The sequence below is a fragment of the Copidosoma floridanum genome, unplaced genomic scaffold, assembly GCF_036245765.1.
Source record: "Copidosoma floridanum isolate Cflo_tuat_1 unplaced genomic scaffold, Cflo_Japanese_pri ptg000004l, whole genome shotgun sequence".
Taxonomy (NCBI): Eukaryota; Metazoa; Arthropoda; class Insecta; order Hymenoptera; family Encyrtidae; genus Copidosoma; species Copidosoma floridanum.
This window is the reverse complement of record NW_028321881.1, coordinates 30147232-30164429: the sequence shown is the minus strand read 5'-3', so window position 1 is coordinate 30164429 and position 17198 is coordinate 30147232. Positions and strand designations below refer to the sequence as shown.

The 17198-nt window shown below is 32.1% G+C and overlaps 1 protein-coding gene across 3 annotated transcripts in view; it reads right to left on the bottom strand.

Annotated features, from left to right (window-relative positions):
- The window catches only part of Cth (Cystathionine gamma-lyase), a 226397-nt gene extending 209923 nt beyond the window's left edge, over window positions 1–16474 (bottom strand). Inside the window, exons 1-3 of one of the 3 annotated variants that reach the window (XM_089595777.1) lie at window positions 16165–16474; window positions 15916–15987; window positions 15663–15827 (exon numbers count right to left, since the gene is read on the bottom strand). The gene's annotated coding sequence lies outside the window, so the exon portion shown is untranslated. Of the gene's footprint in view, window positions 1–14240; window positions 14514–15662; window positions 15828–15915; window positions 15988–16164 lie in introns of those variants that run through there. The other 2 variants (XM_089595769.1, XM_089595774.1) reach the window with 2 other exon arrangements.
- Between the last annotated feature and the right edge of the window lie 724 nt (window positions 16475–17198).

The window sequence follows — 17198 nt, the reverse complement described above, 5'->3', positions numbered from 1 at the left end:
CTTAAGTAAATACCATGCAGTGTATTTAATACAATGGGTGTTTTCCGCAATCGTCACCAGCAAGTGATTGTAGGTTGCGCTCTACGTTACCATCAGATCGGTAAGTCAACTACCTTGAATTAACTGGTGCTCTGTTCCGTAATCTGGCCAGTTAAAATAGCAGACGACAATAAACAGCAAAACAACAACAAAAACTTATCTCAAAATCTTCACGTTTTTTCTCGACTTCCACGTCGTCTGCCGTTTTAACTGACCAGATTACAAAACAGAGCGCCAGTTAATTCAAGGTAGTTGACTTACTGACCTAACGGTAACGTAGAGCGCAACCTTAAATTACTTGCTGGTGACGATTGCGGAAAACACCCAATAGTAAGTACAATATGGCCAGTACAACAAAATGGCAACCATTGTTTTTGGAACTTTTTTGAAATAAGTATAAAATGGAAAGGTATAACAAGTGCAATACGTAAAGAAATGAGACGTTATTCTTAATTCAAGGGCTTGGTCAAATAGAGACATATATGGCGTAAAGCATAGAGCGTATCGCGTAAAAAAAAAAAAGTAGGTGTACGCTTGTTTATGATCACACAGGGTAGGTACAAAGCATCGTGTGTAATGCAAGTTCTGTACATATAATTTTGTATTTAAGAGCTTTGAATTTATTGTATTCAGCTTATGTATAAGAATTCTTAATTTTTCTTTACGACATTGAGTCATTGAATAGCTTGTATATACTTTCCACGATTGGCCCAAAGTTTGTGAGATATTTTGTATATCCATGTCAATAATTTAATAACAAATTACACTAGTAAAGATTAAATTGTTTTCATTGTACATAACGCTGTAAATATTTTTTAATATCTGGCATTTACATCAATCTTGTTTTGTATTACATGTCATATAATTTTCTATCTGTAATGTAAGTATTGTTCTAATTATTATAGTATCATTATTTTTACGCTTCAAAATATATCTTCAGTGTAACATCTAGCCAACTCGAGATCAGATGAGCCTCATTACTTATACTTACTCACTTTTTCAACCTCAATTTTTTTTTTCTTTTTAATTCAAAAAGCTAAAGTAAGAGACTTGTTAAATTACTTAAAAACCCAGATCTTTATTTCAACTTATATACACTATAACTATCATCATCTAATGCTCACTATCTATACATATAATATAGTTTTTATAGCTATCGTACTAACTTTAATGAAGAATATTACTAGATCTTGAAATGTTAAAAACAGCTACATCTGCTATAAGTTTAAGAACGCGGGCAGCTGCAAGACAAACTTATTTTGTAGGTCATGTGGTGATCGAAAAATCGTTGTATGGATACATATGTTTCGATGGAAATCAATGTGACTTTGTTTCATTCATCAATATCAAGAAGTTTTTACAGATTTTTAAGGGTTCTGTATAAACAACAGTATATTATAAATAGAGTTTCTATCCAAAAGTAAACAAACATATTGAACGTCTTTAGTAACATTAAGTAATTGTTTATTTAACGACAATTTAGCAATGAAAAATTTATATAATCTACTAAAACAACATTGGTATTCCGAAATTCTGCTAACGTGCTAATTTCTTTAGTATACTAGTAGTAGAACCATCACAGTATTACTAAGTGTCCATCTAAATATTAAAAATTAAAAAATTTGTAATGTATCCTATATGAAACTTTATGTATAATTTGGCTACAGATAAATTCCTTATTATTTCTTGCCTCGGGATTGAAAAAGGTAATGAAACATTACTAATTATTATCAAAATTTTACGAGCTATGAATATCGACTAAATTATGTTGAAAAGTAAGTACAAATGTAACTTAATACCATACTCAAAAAATTCTCCATCGAAATTCTGGTAAGCGTTTACACCATTATTGTTTTTTTAAAGACTTATTTTATTTCTTAAGTCAAATCATTGAGTTTCCAAACAAACAGTAATTGCATGTTTCTAAATCGCAACAAATAAACGAATGTTTCATTTGTAGACATACAAGTAACATAACAAAGTTTTTTCATACTTCTTATTGACACAGTGCTGGTTAGGATTCATGTCTATATTCAGTAACTGTAATCTGTTATTTTTTATTTACATTTTTACAAAATACTTTTTAGCTTACAATATCTTAGATAATTATTAACATTATAATCTAGTGTTACATATTCCTATAATAAAGATAATGTTCATAGTAAACTCGACTCCTAAATTTTATAATGAAATTTAAAACTAGAAATGTCTATTTATAGTCATCTTTATGATTCTAAAGTTATAACATACTACTAGTAAATCACCTTGGAAACAACCAAAGGTCATTCAAAAGTTCGATTAAATAACGGCTATAAGTTGTTAAGACTTCTTTTTCAGTTATATTTATTTATCGTGCATATTACTTTTAAAAATTTATTCAACTGTTATCATCTTTATATTTTCATAGTTAAATTAATTAGACCCCTAAAAGATAGTCCACTGGTTAGTGTTAGCCACCATATTAGATTTTTGATGAGGTAACGTATTAAACAGTATTTTACTAGTTGCATGTCTCTTTATTTGATGCCCAAGTAGAGAAGATTTTAAAGAAAAACTAGGCCACCCTTTTGTGTCAGCCGCCATATTGGATTTTTGTTTACTTAACGTAATTGATTATATTCTATACGTCATTACCTTTTATTATATAGCGTAGGCTGGGGCCATCGGAGAGGTGGGATAATCGGGGCTTTTCTTGATTTTTTTTTTTAAATCTATCCAGTTGTAAAAAAAAAAATAAATTTTGAAAAGTCCTGTCCCTAATGCGTTTTTTTTATTTGTTCAATACAGCAACCAAAAACCACATTTTTCGAATAAAAACAAGTTCAAGTGAACTGTCACCTTTCAGTTGAAAAAATGCTTCTTACATTAGTTTTATCGCAAAAAAAATGTTTTAAAAAATCTGAAAACTTTAAATTGGATACGTGAAATATAAACTATAATATATTACCTTCATGTTTATAATAATTTTTAATGAAAATTTCAACAAATTTTCCGAATTTAACAATTTTAAAAAAGAAGCAATTGGAGCGGTCTTCGTGGGGCAATCAGAGCGGTTTTGTAACGTTTTTTTTGTCAACTCTAATTTCAAAAACAGAATTGTAGCTGTGATGAAATGCAACTTTTTCCTTACTTATAGAAATTGCGTCTGTATTATTTATTTACTAAATTATTTGTAATTCAGTAATCATGAAAGCAATGTAATTTTTTAATGTCAAGTTGGTGAAAAAAAAGAAAAATCAACGATAAAACCGCTCTGAAGGCCCCATGCAAACCACTCTGATTTCTCCACTTTTTCTAACCTAACAGTCACTTTAGTTTAAAATTTTTTAAAATATGTTTAAGTTTAGGTGAAAGAATGAAATATTTTTTTAATTGTTTCTAAGTTATTAAGACATCATTTCTATTCTTTTTTAGTTTCATAAATATAACATCTTTCTATCAATAGCATTTTAAAAATAAGGCTGTAAAAAAGTGCTTTAATTGCCCCACTTTACCCTACCCAAGTTGATGGCTTCTAAATGAAATGGTTCACTGCCATTTTTTATCAACCAACCTATTGGATTCAAGAACCTTCAGTATACCAACCAAAATTTCTACCTTACTCACTAGTTTTTTTGGCGTAATTATTGTTACCAATAAATTATCTAGCTATTTTAACCTTAAATAACGAAAAGAGCGATCCAGCTAGTACTCTGAGGATTAGATCAAGGCCAAATTCATGATAATCCGTTACAAATTAAAAGAGAAAACTTACTTCTCGTAACTTCTCTTTACTTTGTCGATCTCAATATTTGTAAAACTTTCACAAGAAACACGTCTTTCAATTTCAGAGGCAGTGTCAAAATTTCAGGCAATTTAATGTAATACTTTTTCAGAAAGTTTTTATGATCACGAGATGTAACTTTTCTTTCTTAATTTTTCACGGACTGCATCGAATTGAAGCTTTATTGATTTCTTAAAGTGACATATTACGATCTTGGTTATTCTTGGTCTGAAAAGTTAAACAATAAATTATTAACATCAATTACTTAAAACAAAGTACTCCATAAAGTATAAATTCTACGAAGTGTACTAAATGTCCTTACTTTAGTATTACAACTCGTAATAAACGTAATTTAGAATGACGTCTCATTTCTTTACGTATTGAACTTATTATACCTTTCCATTTTATACTTATTTTGAGAAAGTTCCAAGAAATAATGGTCACAATTTTGTTGTACTGGCCATATTGTACTTACTATTGTATAAAATACACTGCGTGGTATTCACTTAAGAACCGAAGCAGTGTGCAAACTTTCATCTTGATAGATTATCAGTAAGTGGTCCAAAAAAATCGATCGCAAGACTTGCTTTGGAGTTAAATAAAAACTTAAATGATATCTTGTTTGATAAGTATTCCTGACCCTAAAATTGACAATTTACCAAAATCATTATTCGTCATTATAAAATCGGTCCAAAATTTACAGTGTTTTTTGTTATATAGTGAATAATCAACAATTAATATGTTGTTTAGGCCACAAACAAAAAAATTTGAGTATTTTAATCATTTTTTAGAGGTTGTGTTCATTTTTTTACGTTATCGTTTAGATCTGTAGATTGTGTAGGTTTTATTAAAAGTTTATACTATCTAACAAAAAACGTCCTTAGGTCTGCTATAAAATTAAAACGCTTCTTAAAATGCTCAAAACTCAAAAGCTTTCTAACCTTAAAATGATTACATCAGATTTTTTCTATAATATTTTTATGTTACTGCAGACAACCTGTGTTCTCTAAAAAAAAATAATTACGATACCATTTTCCTCTCAAAAGTTTCATTTACTAAGCTACATCAACGAATATAGACGCTTATAGAAGCCCACTTCTGTATTAAAAAGTGGCGAAGAGTTTGTTGGGTACCAAGATAGTAGTTCTGGTACCCAGCCACGTAGAGGCGCTGGTGGCTGAGTGCTCTGAATTAATGAGAATCATGCGGGAATTTCAAATTTCAAATGATGTAATGAGAAACTTTGCACATATTATTCCTGGTTATGTGAAATATATAGTATGTACATATTAAGTTTGTACATGATTTAATTTTTCAGTACCAATGTGTGTTTTCCTGATTATTAATTGGTCAATGGTCCATCCGACGTGTACTTGTACATATTCATAAGTATACTATTATACATTATCGTGAAGGTAGCACGGTAAAGAGAGTACCAATTATGTTTCTAAATTGTATTTACAATAACGATCCCTACATTAGCTATCTATTAGTACATATTATAATTTTTTATTATTCATTATGATGACAACATAGTACTGGTGAGAACAATAGGTAGTCTATTTTTTTGAAAATGTAGGTAGCATTATCAATGATAATCCTCACATTTCTATAAATTTTACATACAACAAATGCATCCGCTCGAAATTCGTAAACATCATTCGGACCGTTTGAAGCTGGTTTTATCAAAGATTAAAATTGTTTTTAATGTTTTCAAAAATTTTAATGTTTGTTTAAGGATTTTTATCTGTTTATAATTTATTTATATTTATTTACAATTATTGTATGTACAGTATAATTAAAAAATTTTTTTTTTAACAATTGTACCTTTTAATATTATTTGTGTTACCGAAGTAAAGCTCTCATTGGGTTCGAAAAAATTTTGAATTATTGCCTACTACTGGTTCATTCAAATCCCGCGCGCATATTTCGACCAATAGCCGGGAGCACACTCTGCTCAATCTCGTTTTATTATTGTTTTGACAAGTTTATGCAGGATCCTTGTTTGTAAAAAAAAATTGCTCGTGTGTCACTATCAGGACGGACGCAGTCAAGAGATTTTGAAATTGGCTGATGAACGCAGTAATAGTGTTTTAATCCGGTATTGTAAAATATTTTGTCCAGTGACGGATAAATTAACAGTTTTTTGTATTTTTTTGAGAACGAAAAATGCCTTCACCCCGTATCCAGTGTTCCTTTATAGACTGCTGTAATTTGAAACAAAAAACACCATCAAAATCGTTTCACAGATTTCCCACGGATGACTCCCAGTACGTTTTTTCTTTATTGTTTCTACCAGTGTAATAAATATTTCTGATGAAAGTGCAACGTTGTGATTGTTTCATGATGTACATGATGATACTAATAACTTTTGCGCACATATTTCCTTATGAGAAATAGGATAAAATATCGAGACAGGGATATTCGTTTTTAATACAAACGTTATAATCGATTTTAACACAGGCGCGATCAGTGGATTAAACACATCGGAAACATGCATCTTGTGGGACTGGAAAAACGACAGTTGGACAACAGACGAGTGTGCAGTGATCACTTCGAAGAAGACAACTATTATTCCAGCAATGGAATAAAAAAACTAAAAAATTCGGCACTGCCGCGAAATTATCTTGAGGACACGATCCCAAGCAGTACTTCATATCAATGTGACGTAACGAATTTGAATTTAAATAGTTTATCTACTCGCGAAACCGTACATGCAGACAGTAGCAGAACATCGAACTTGTATCGTGCGGAAAATCAAACACCCGTGTCTCAATCAATTTCCATTCATTCTAGTATCAACAAATTAACATTTTTCCCTGCATCAGATGCCAACACACGCGAAAAAACGATTTGTGAATTAAAAAATGAAATACTTGCTTTAAAAAATCAATTGGTTGAAAAAGAAAAAAATGCTAAAAAAGTACAGTATGTTGTAAATAAGTTGACCGCAAATAATGTTTTATTGAAAACTAAGACAGCTAACATGCAAAAAATTTTATATAAAAAAATAAAAGGATATTAATTTTACAAAAATCAGTAAAAAAACAAGAAGATAAAAAAAAAATATTAGACAATATCGAAAAGTTGAACAAAAATGTTGTAGAATTTTTTAAAATGCAAGTTGATCACGTAAAGCAAAAGAGGTGGGCAAATAATGAAAGAGAATTTGCTATAAATTTATTTTATAAATCACCCAAGGCCTATTACTACCTACGCGATAAAAAAAATTTTGCTTTGCCGTGCGTTAACTTAATCCGAAAGTGGGTTAACGAGTTAGATTTATCTCCCGGGCGAAACATTTCATTACTACGTCTATTACAAGACAAAAGTAGTAATATGACTGAAAAAGAACGCGAATGTATACTTATGTGGGACGAAATGTCAATAAAAACTTGGTTGCAATACGATCCCAAAAGAGATTTGATTGAAGGTTTTGCCGATCTAGGCATATTCGGTCGTTCACCACGCCGTGGGAATCATGTGTTGATATTTTTATTGAGGGGTAGACAATTTGATTGGAGGCAACCTATTTGCTATTACGTGTCACATAATGCTGTTGATGGAAAAATGTTGAGTAAAATAATCTTAGATGTGATCAAGTATGTTGAAGAAGCGAGTTTTGTTCTTAAATCAATGGTGTGTGATCTCGGTTCCCCCCATCAGAAGGCCGTTAAAATTTTAAGTATTTCAAAAGAAAAACCGTACATTGAGCGTTTGCAGCGTAAGATTTTTTTTAATTACGATGCACCACATCTGATTAAATGCCTTCGAAATACCTTTCGAAAGCGCGAACTCATGGTCGGTGACGAATACGTATCGTGGGGTGTTATTCGCGAGTTGAGAATCCGTGAGCGAGATCAACCATGCAAAGCAGTACCAAAATTGTCAGACAAGCACGTTGACCCGACTGTCTTTGAATTAATGAACGTCAGCTTGGCAACTCAAGTATTTAGTAACTCGGTTTTGTCGGCAATTATGGCTGGTGCTACTGCACCGGAACGTCCACTTATGCATTCATACTGTATTTTTACAGCAAATTTTTTAAAAAATATTAACGATCTTTTTGACTGTCTGAATAGTAGGTCGGGTAACGATAAAAATCCTTTAAGACGACCATTATCTGATAAAAACCCTCGAGTCATACAGTACTTACAAAACAGCTTAGAGTACGTTAATTCTTGGAAATGCAGTGATAAAAATGGAAATCCTCCTTGCTTTGACGGTTTTTATTTAACTATCAAAAGTATTCTACTCCAGTGGGAGGATATGAAAGAGCAAGGGGGAGTTTATCTGCTAACGACTCGTCTACAACAGGACCCGTTGGAAAATTTATTTGCAGCATTGCGAGACCGTTCTGGCCATAATCAGAACCCGACAGCAATTCAAATTAGATATAATTTACAGTACAGCATCACTGCTAATTTATGCCCATTCCAGTAACTGTAAACCGAACGGAACGGTCGCTCTTTTAGCATCCCCCGAATTTGATAAAGCACATAAGACCCTAGAAAAGAACGAAAGCTCTGAAAAAAAGATAAATAATGACGAAAACTTTATTTTTGATAATAGTTACTTTGATTTTTGTACTCACGAATACGTATCGCACCCCCAAGATTCTTGCACAGCGAGAGGTACAGATAGCAATTTGTGTAAGGAAAACACGGAGCAAGTAACAAATGTCAAATCCAGCAACGGCTCATTGAAATTGCTTAATATTTGTAATGAAAGTGCTGATCTACAATTGGATAACTCTCTCAACGCTCAATCACTCGAATTAAGTGATTCGTACACGCCTCTGCGAGCTTCAATGAAGTACGTTGCTGGATACGTTGCTTTGAATTTGGCAAAATCTGGCTGCACTGATTGTAAATCCAGTTTAACACGGGAAAATAAGAATTTTGAGCAAAATGACGATTTATTAATATTTTTGAAGGCTTACAAAGTTTTTCAAACTACAAATGAACTCGGTAATCTGTGTGTACCTTCGGACTCGTTTTTTAAAGTAATCGTGGTATGTATTGAAACATTTGATTCGACTTTTAATAATTACGCTCATACCGAAGATGTAGGTAAAATGTTGATCAAAGAAATAACATCAAGCATAATAAATTATTATTCTGACTTTTGGCTTGTTGAAGAGCCTTGTCAATCCCATCGCAACGAAGTCATTGCATATTTTGTTAGAGTTCACATTTTTTATGAATTAAAATGGATGAATCGTGATTTCCTAGATGCCAAGAAAAAAAAAATGTTGAAAAAAAACCGAATGCCAAACTGAAAAAATTAAGACATGAATAATCCTATTAGCAAGTCAGTGCGTGTTCTGTTTGTTGAAGAAAAAAAAATTTGTGATTCGTGAAAAGTAATAAAATAATAAGGAAAATTGTAAGTCAAAAAAACTTAAGATATTGTGAGTTAAGATTGTTTTTTTTCCCTTTAGCATAATAATTTGAACTTTATTGTTTTTTTTCCCTTTAGCATAATAATTTGAACTTTATTGCGCACTTTTTTGTTGATTCCCGAAAGTTGTTTCTTTGCGATTTTTATATATTAATTCTAAAAAGTATCTATACGTCTATATCATTATTTGTATTTTTTTATAAAGTTTTAGATTTTTTAAGTATTTTTTGTTGTATTAAAATTTGACAAAAAATAATAAAACCAGGCTCAATAAATTATTGATATAAAGTGTGACTTAGTAGTTATTAACTGGATGTAGTTTAATTTAATACTTGTGCATATAATTTAAGTTACGAAATTGTTAATATTTCAGAGTGACAAACATTTTTATTGCTCAAAAAGGACAGGGAATAGAGTTCATTAGTTCATCAATGAGATTAACTTAATGCATACAAACTCACCATTTTGTATAGAATTCAATATCTTACGGGCCTCTGTTTGTGGTTGTTTTCTGGAATTATAATAAGTACTGCGAGCGATAAGAAAAAAAAAACTGCAATTTTCGTAGAAAAAAAAAAAAAATGCAGCGAGCGAGATTCGAACCTCCGACTGCCGATTGGAAACAAACGGAGCCCGCACTAGCCAACTAAGCTAACTACACATTTCGTCCTACACGATTAATAGTTACATATGTTTATCGCAAAGGGCCACAGCTTGTCCAACAGTTAATTCCATCTTGTATTAGGCATGATTATTCGATTGTTCCCTTTTAATGCATCTCAGAGCTACAAATTAGCTAAAAAATATCCAGGTCTTTTCGTCATCCGTTTATCTGCTCAGCTTAATGAGAAGATGTGCTGGCTTGATATTAAGCTAGTACATCCACGCGTATTTCGAGAGATTGGGGCCCTACTATACCAAATAAATAACGTCATAAGCGCAACAATTTAGTATTTTGGCACGTTCTCGTACTATAATAACGAATTACTCACTATTGACACTATTACCTATTCCCAAATAGTACATAGAAGCGCCATCTACTGTCTAATTTTAATCAGATTTTTTTTTCGCCACCAGTCCTATGTTGAGTGGGCTTCTACAAGCGTCTATATTCGTTGGCTACATGATTTTTAGGGCAGAAACCGAAAAAATTAAATAGTTGTGTAGAAATGTCAGTGCCCTCCTATAAATTGAGAAGTAAGAAAACAGGTGATCCATTGGGGGCGAGGTACAAGAAATAATCACACCGGGAGAATTTTAATTTCTTTTTTTTTTTTTTTTTTTTAACACACCAACGTTTTGCTGACCATTTGTGTCAGCCTCATCAGGCTACAAGAGATATTTGTATTAGTTACATACGCACTAGGACATAATGTACAATAAACTTTTACAATTACGAGTAAAAGTAACATTACGATTTTAAGTAACAGTTTAAAAAAAGGCAACTGCTTCCTTTCAATTGCAATGCCATAGATTCAAGCAAACTTTTTTAAAAAATCTGACAACTTTAAATGTCGATACTCCAGAATTAAACAAGTTTGATAATTTTATTGCCAATAACAGTATTAAAAACTGTCAACTAAGGAGCAAATTACCTCTTCTAAAGCAATCTAGAATAAAATTAAGATTATTGTTATCTATTTGGAGCTAGTATCATTTAAATCATTCTCCTTAAGCTGATGTTAATAATGAACAGATAGGGTAATTATTATGATATGAGTACATTTCATGAAATATTGTGTTCACTAAGACTTGAACTACTTACTGAAGTGTTTCATACTTTTGCTATCACGGACATTCTAGACGATCAGACAATGTTGCATAAAAATATATTAGAATTTTTAGATAAAAATTTATGAATCAAGATTAATGTTTACAAAATTGTTTCAGGTTTTCACCATTATATGACATTTTCAAGTTACTCTAAATTTGTCCTTCAATTTGAGGTAATATATCAGGCTGTGAGTGTGGATATGTGTACAATTATTATTATTGTTATTATTATTATTATTATTATTTTTTTTTTTTAAGTTACACTTCGATAGGCGCATTCTGCGCTAGAATAAACCAACGATTTCAGAATTCAGACCTTGAGAAGACATGTGACCAAGTAAATTGTTCATTTTACTTCTTCCTTCACCCTGTTCTGTCTGACTACGCTGTATACAGTCTTCTCCACACAGCACACATGTGATTAAACTAAATTCTAAATTTCATTTCCTACTTTTCTACTCATGCTCTAAAAAAAAATTTTTCACGACATTTGAACCGGTGGCCTTGTGTACACAAGTGAAGTACCTTATACACTCTGCTATAAGCGGTCCCGTTACAAGTAAATTAGGTGCTTCTTATAGTAGTTTGTGACTTACTTTTCATTCGAATGTTTATATATTAGCTTTAATATACGTCATATTAACTAATAGTTTACTTTTGAACGCTTTTTAAAATTTTTTTTATACGTTGAATAATTTTTTTAAACTTAGAAAACAACATTTTTTAGCAGAAGCTTTTCCATACACTAATAAATATTTGTTTAGTTTTTACGAATTTGTGAATTTAACAATGAACAAATAAATCAATAATAGATAATGATTTTTTCATTTTTTTTTCAAAAATTTTTTAAGCAGTTTTACACTTTTTTCAATAAATGGTTAATGTGAATATGTGAACGAGATTCTTTTAATAAATTATTTAATTTCTATTGCGTTTAACTCTTTCACAATTTTTTTGTTCGTGACTAATCGACCAGGCTCAAACAGTGATGAACCGGAAAAAATTATTCGCACCTAATTTTTTTGTGCTTTCTTGTTGAGAATATAGTAATGTACCTGAAAGTTCATCTTGCCACCCAAGAATGTGGACAGATATTGTTTAAATAATTTTTTTTGTAAACAATTTCGTCAAAGTTGTTTTTTCGACCTGAAAAAGATATTCTCAGATTCTTTGGTACATATAAAACAAAAAACCAATTAGAATGTATTTACCTCAACCCCACTGTTTTCGAGTAAAAAATTCCTAAAGTTTCGAAAAATGCATTTTTTCCGATTTTCAGGGCTCTACGATACTACTAAATAAAGACATTTTTATATGTTACAATACATAATCATAAACTGTAAGCCTTCCCTTACAATCTCTAAAAAAGAAAATGTCAAAAAGTTGAGTGGCAAGATTGTTTTTTGCAATAAACGCTCAGGGCGTTTCAGAGCGTGCTCACATGTGAGTATATACTTATATATACGTTTCGTGGCTCAGCATGTAGTGAACATATATAGGTATACACTCAAGCGGGAGCACGCTCTGAAACGCCCTAAACGTTTATTTTAAAAAACAATCTTGCCACTCAACTTTTCAACATTTTCTTTTTTGAAGATTGTAAAGGAAGGCTTACAGTTTATGATCATGTGTTGTAACATATGAAAATAAGTTTATTTAGCGCTTTCGTGGAGCCCTGAAAACCGGAAAAAGTGCATTTTTCGGAACTTTGGGAATTTTTCACTCGAAAACTGTGAGGTTTAGGTACATACACTCCAGTTGGTTTTTTATTACAAATGTGCCAAAGAATATGAAAATTTTTTTTTTCATACCAAAAAAACAACTTTGACGAAATTGCTTACAAAAAAATTGTTTAAACAATACCTGAACACATTCTTCGGTGGCAAGATGAACTTTTAGGTACATTACCATATTTTTAACAAGAAAGCACAAAAAAATTGGGTGCGAATAATTTTTCCCGGTTAATCACTGTTTGAGCCCGGTCAATAAGGTGATTTTTTAAATTAAGTACGCTCATCACACTTACCAGGGAGAACAGTTCAGAGAGGTAAGAAAAGCGCAAATATGTAGCAACTCTGACAATTATTTTGCTTATGTACGGTATTTTCACTTCTGACGTCATCATACCAAATGGCGAGGGCTGGGGGACAAAGTTTGAACTCACACGATAAGTTTAATCGTGACTATAAAATTTCTTGAGATGTTTTAGTTACTTGATTTAATTACAAAAACTTCTTCTTTTCACGAGCTATCGAATGGGTATCAGATAAAAGGCATTTTTTCTTTGTAAATAAAATAATGTCAACAACCAAGCCATGTAAGTCATGTGTAAATCTACTGATTTTTACTTGTTAAAAAGCAAATTTGTGCTAAGCACGAAGGGATAGAGTTTTGTTCTGCCAGTATAAACTTTCCTTAATAGATAAGAATACTTAAACCAGCTAATAAAATACTGTTACATTACATGTTGAGAATGTTCTCGTAACTTTTTTTGCATTTCACGTAACAGAGTTACAAAGGGTATGAAATGTTTGTTTTAAAGAGCATAGAGGTGACTAGAGTTTATAATCAAGGGAGTATCCCCTTTATTTACTCGATGCGCTGTAGAAAACTATAATACCGGCATAATTTTTAATGCGTTGTATACATGTATGTATGAATTTTAACCTAGTTATTTGTTTGTTTTTTCATTTAGTAGTAACCTTACATTCACTGAATGGTTATTTAAAGAACACTGATATGATCCTCATATGTATTCTTCATGTTATAAAACAATATGACCTCAATCTTGACGTTATTTATTGAGATATTAACAGATGAAGAGGCAAAAAATGAGTACATCCATGAGATGCCATGTTAAATTGAAAGATACATTCTCGTTAATAACTCGCTTCCCAAGTTGTGAACAGTCTTGAAATTTTAACTGGAGCTTTGTCTTGCAATTATTTACCTATGTTTCAAATTTTATAAGAATCTTGAGGTTATTATACATAAGGGGAATACTCCCTTAAAACACAAAAGGCATTATGTGGTGCAAACAACAAAAAAATTGGCACCTTGAGCAGTTAATCACAAAAGAATTAGGGGAAAGACTGAGCAATAAAAAAAACTATCAGGTGAGTCAAATACACTGACAACATATTTACCATTTTTTAACATTGAATTACGAGTGTTTATTATAATAAACATGCACAAGTAGCCATTAAGAAGAAGGTGAGCAAAATATGTACGAAATTAATTTATTTTCTAGTTATATACTAACATTTCTTACATACTTGACGTTGCAGGTGATGTTAAATATCCAAACCACGTGAGCTACAAGAAATATTTTTAACTACATAAAACTTTGTTAAGGTTGGAAGTTAACACTAGTCGATGGTAGGTAGCTGTCAGCTTAAAGGCCTCTTCACGATGGAGGAAAATAGCAGGAAGCAGAAAGCATAATTAGCATTGGCTTGTATGTCTTTATTTATAAAAGCAGGAAGTCCAAGGGTGCGTTCCGTAAGCTCCAGCAGTTAATCTTCAAGTATTTCGGTATCCTAGATGACATTTAAGTGCTAGAGGAAAAGTATGACATGTTATCTCTCTCACACTAGTGAGTTATCTACACATTATCTAAATACTTAGATTAAACGGCCAGTGCTTACGGAACACATCCCAATTCTTGTGTGCCACAAGGCTTATGTTTTTAAAGAAATAGATGGACAAACTAACGCTGCTCACGCTATCTGCCCATAGAAATATTACTAATAGAGTAGGGAAGTGAGTATCTAACACATAAGTGTAAATGTCTTGTTGGAAAAAAAAAACAGAGAATGAAAAGACCCTCTATCGCCCCACCTTCAACAAGTATAGAGACTTTAGAAGTATATCTATGCATAGAGTATCATTTAATTTTCTCTCTCTTTCTACCGACAAGACGCGTTTTCAATTGTCTTCTTTACTCTATTAGTAATATTTCTATATTTCTGCCCCTATCACAAATAGCCCTTAAGTGTTAACCATGTCATAAAGTACGAAGTGTCCATATTGCCCCAGTAAATTTTTGTGAATATTTTGTATCATTTCCGCTTTCTCGCACCAGGTGTCACAATAAGAAACTAGGACCGAGCAGACGAGCACCTGGAGCCAGTAAACACTGAAAGGGACAAATAAAAATAATAAATAATGTAATTGTAAAATTACTTTAAAATTTGTGTCACTTGATTTGAATATAAATTAATTGAAATGGGCAGAGAACATTGTGTAAAAGACTGTAAAAGTGGCTCAACATTATTTAGTGCACCAAATAATGACGAAAGTCTGCATACATCATGAAGCGAGGTTATTGAAGTGACTTGGGATGTAAATAAATTTTTTTTCAAGCAAACGACATACTATTGCTTTTGCTAGAATCATACCAGTATTTGCCAACAATGGTAGTATAACTACATATAATATGTATGGTCCTCGTTTCTTATTTTGCCATGCATTGGATCTTAAATGAAACACAAAAAATATTTCACAAAAATTATTTCTACATGGGACCACCTGTATTTCTTACACCATGTTGCAGACTAGGTTGGCACCTGGCAGTAATAGTGCTGCTTTTGAAGCTTTAAGCTGAAACTATGCAGGCATGCTCATAGACTAGAATTAGGTATGTACATGTGTATAAGTCACATTCACAATAATGTGAGCTTACCTGATATTCTTACAACTTTGTAAAAAACTTCTAAGCACGTTGTCACTCTTTGACTAACGAGGTTCCGTCATTTTTCCGGGGGGAGGTGAGCGTGTATGCGGGGGCTCCCATAAGATCACGTATTGAAAGTGAGTTGTATTAACCGTGCACAAGGATGTCCGCCCACTTCATCATGATTAATGTAACTGAGTTCAACTTGTCAGAGCTCAAAGATTAAACTATTAAATAGTATGAAAAAAGTTACGGTACATACTTAAAAGCAGCTAATTTTCGATGTTTCGTGTGAAAAACTTGAAAACATGTTGTTCATAAGATGAAAATCAACCTGAAAAAAGAGAAGGAGGCTCGTAGTTTTTGTCGAGAAAAGTGTGTTACAAGTTTCCAAAATTAAACTTTTTTGCACAGCATTATGGTTTGAGGTCTTGAAAAGGGCTGAGCCAAGTTTCATATCACGACTTGAAGTTTAACAAATTCTAGACGTAATGTCGTAAAGATGTCTCACCCCGTGTCAAAAGACCAGCTGGCAGCAGACGATGCTCAGTTCTTTCCCATATACTTTGCATAAGACCTGCTCGAGACTTTGTTTACGTTTGCGTAGATATTTCTTCCAAATGCCTAATAAGGTGCATACTTTTTCATACAAGAGTCTTCTTTAGGAGTTAAGCTATCCACTGGAACTTTTTCATCATCATGAGTACATCTTTTGCCTCTAACTTTATACAATAAAGGCTAAATAATCGATTTTGCCCATAAGATCAATGTTGGGAAATGCTATTTCGAAAATTTTTTTCTCGAAGAACGGCTGGTAAGAAATATTGAAAAAATTTATGTGTACTTTGAGCATGTTACAGGAGCTGTTCACATAGACATTTTTTGCTTAATTCAATGTAAACGTTCATATTGAAAAGAGGGTTCCACTGTTCCTCTAAACTCAAATTGAGTGAACAGACTGAACAGACGTATACCTCTTTTTCCATCAGGCAACAAAGCCTATGGTCGCAACTACGTTGACTGACAGAGAACACAGTATGGGTCTGTTCAGTCTGTTCACTCAATTTGAGTTTAGCGGAACAGTGGAACCCCCTTTTCAAATATATGAACGTTCACATTGAATTAAGCAAAAAATGTCTATGTGAACAGCTCCATAGAAAAACATTAGTTTTATCAGCGAGTGTATACATCTCTTTAGAAACGACCAAACCTAAACCTCCTTAAATTAAATGAGAGCAAAGATGACAGCTTGTATATTTGTTCCGTTCCCACAATAAACCATCTGAAATTTTGAAGTGCGTTCGTGCAGAAAAACACTACTAGCCCCATTTCCAGGCGATAAAAAAAAAAAAAAAGATTTAATCTTATGTTTTCCAGTAGAGAAAAAAAAAGTAGTCATTTCCCTTCAAAACTTCTCCAGAAATACGGGAAAAATGGTTTTGTCCAAATCAGAAGTCAGCTTCATTTATTAATTCAACAATTTATAAAAAAATTCGAACTTCTTATTTAGTTTTTTGCTTATATCTCGGCTTCTATTGCTCTTAG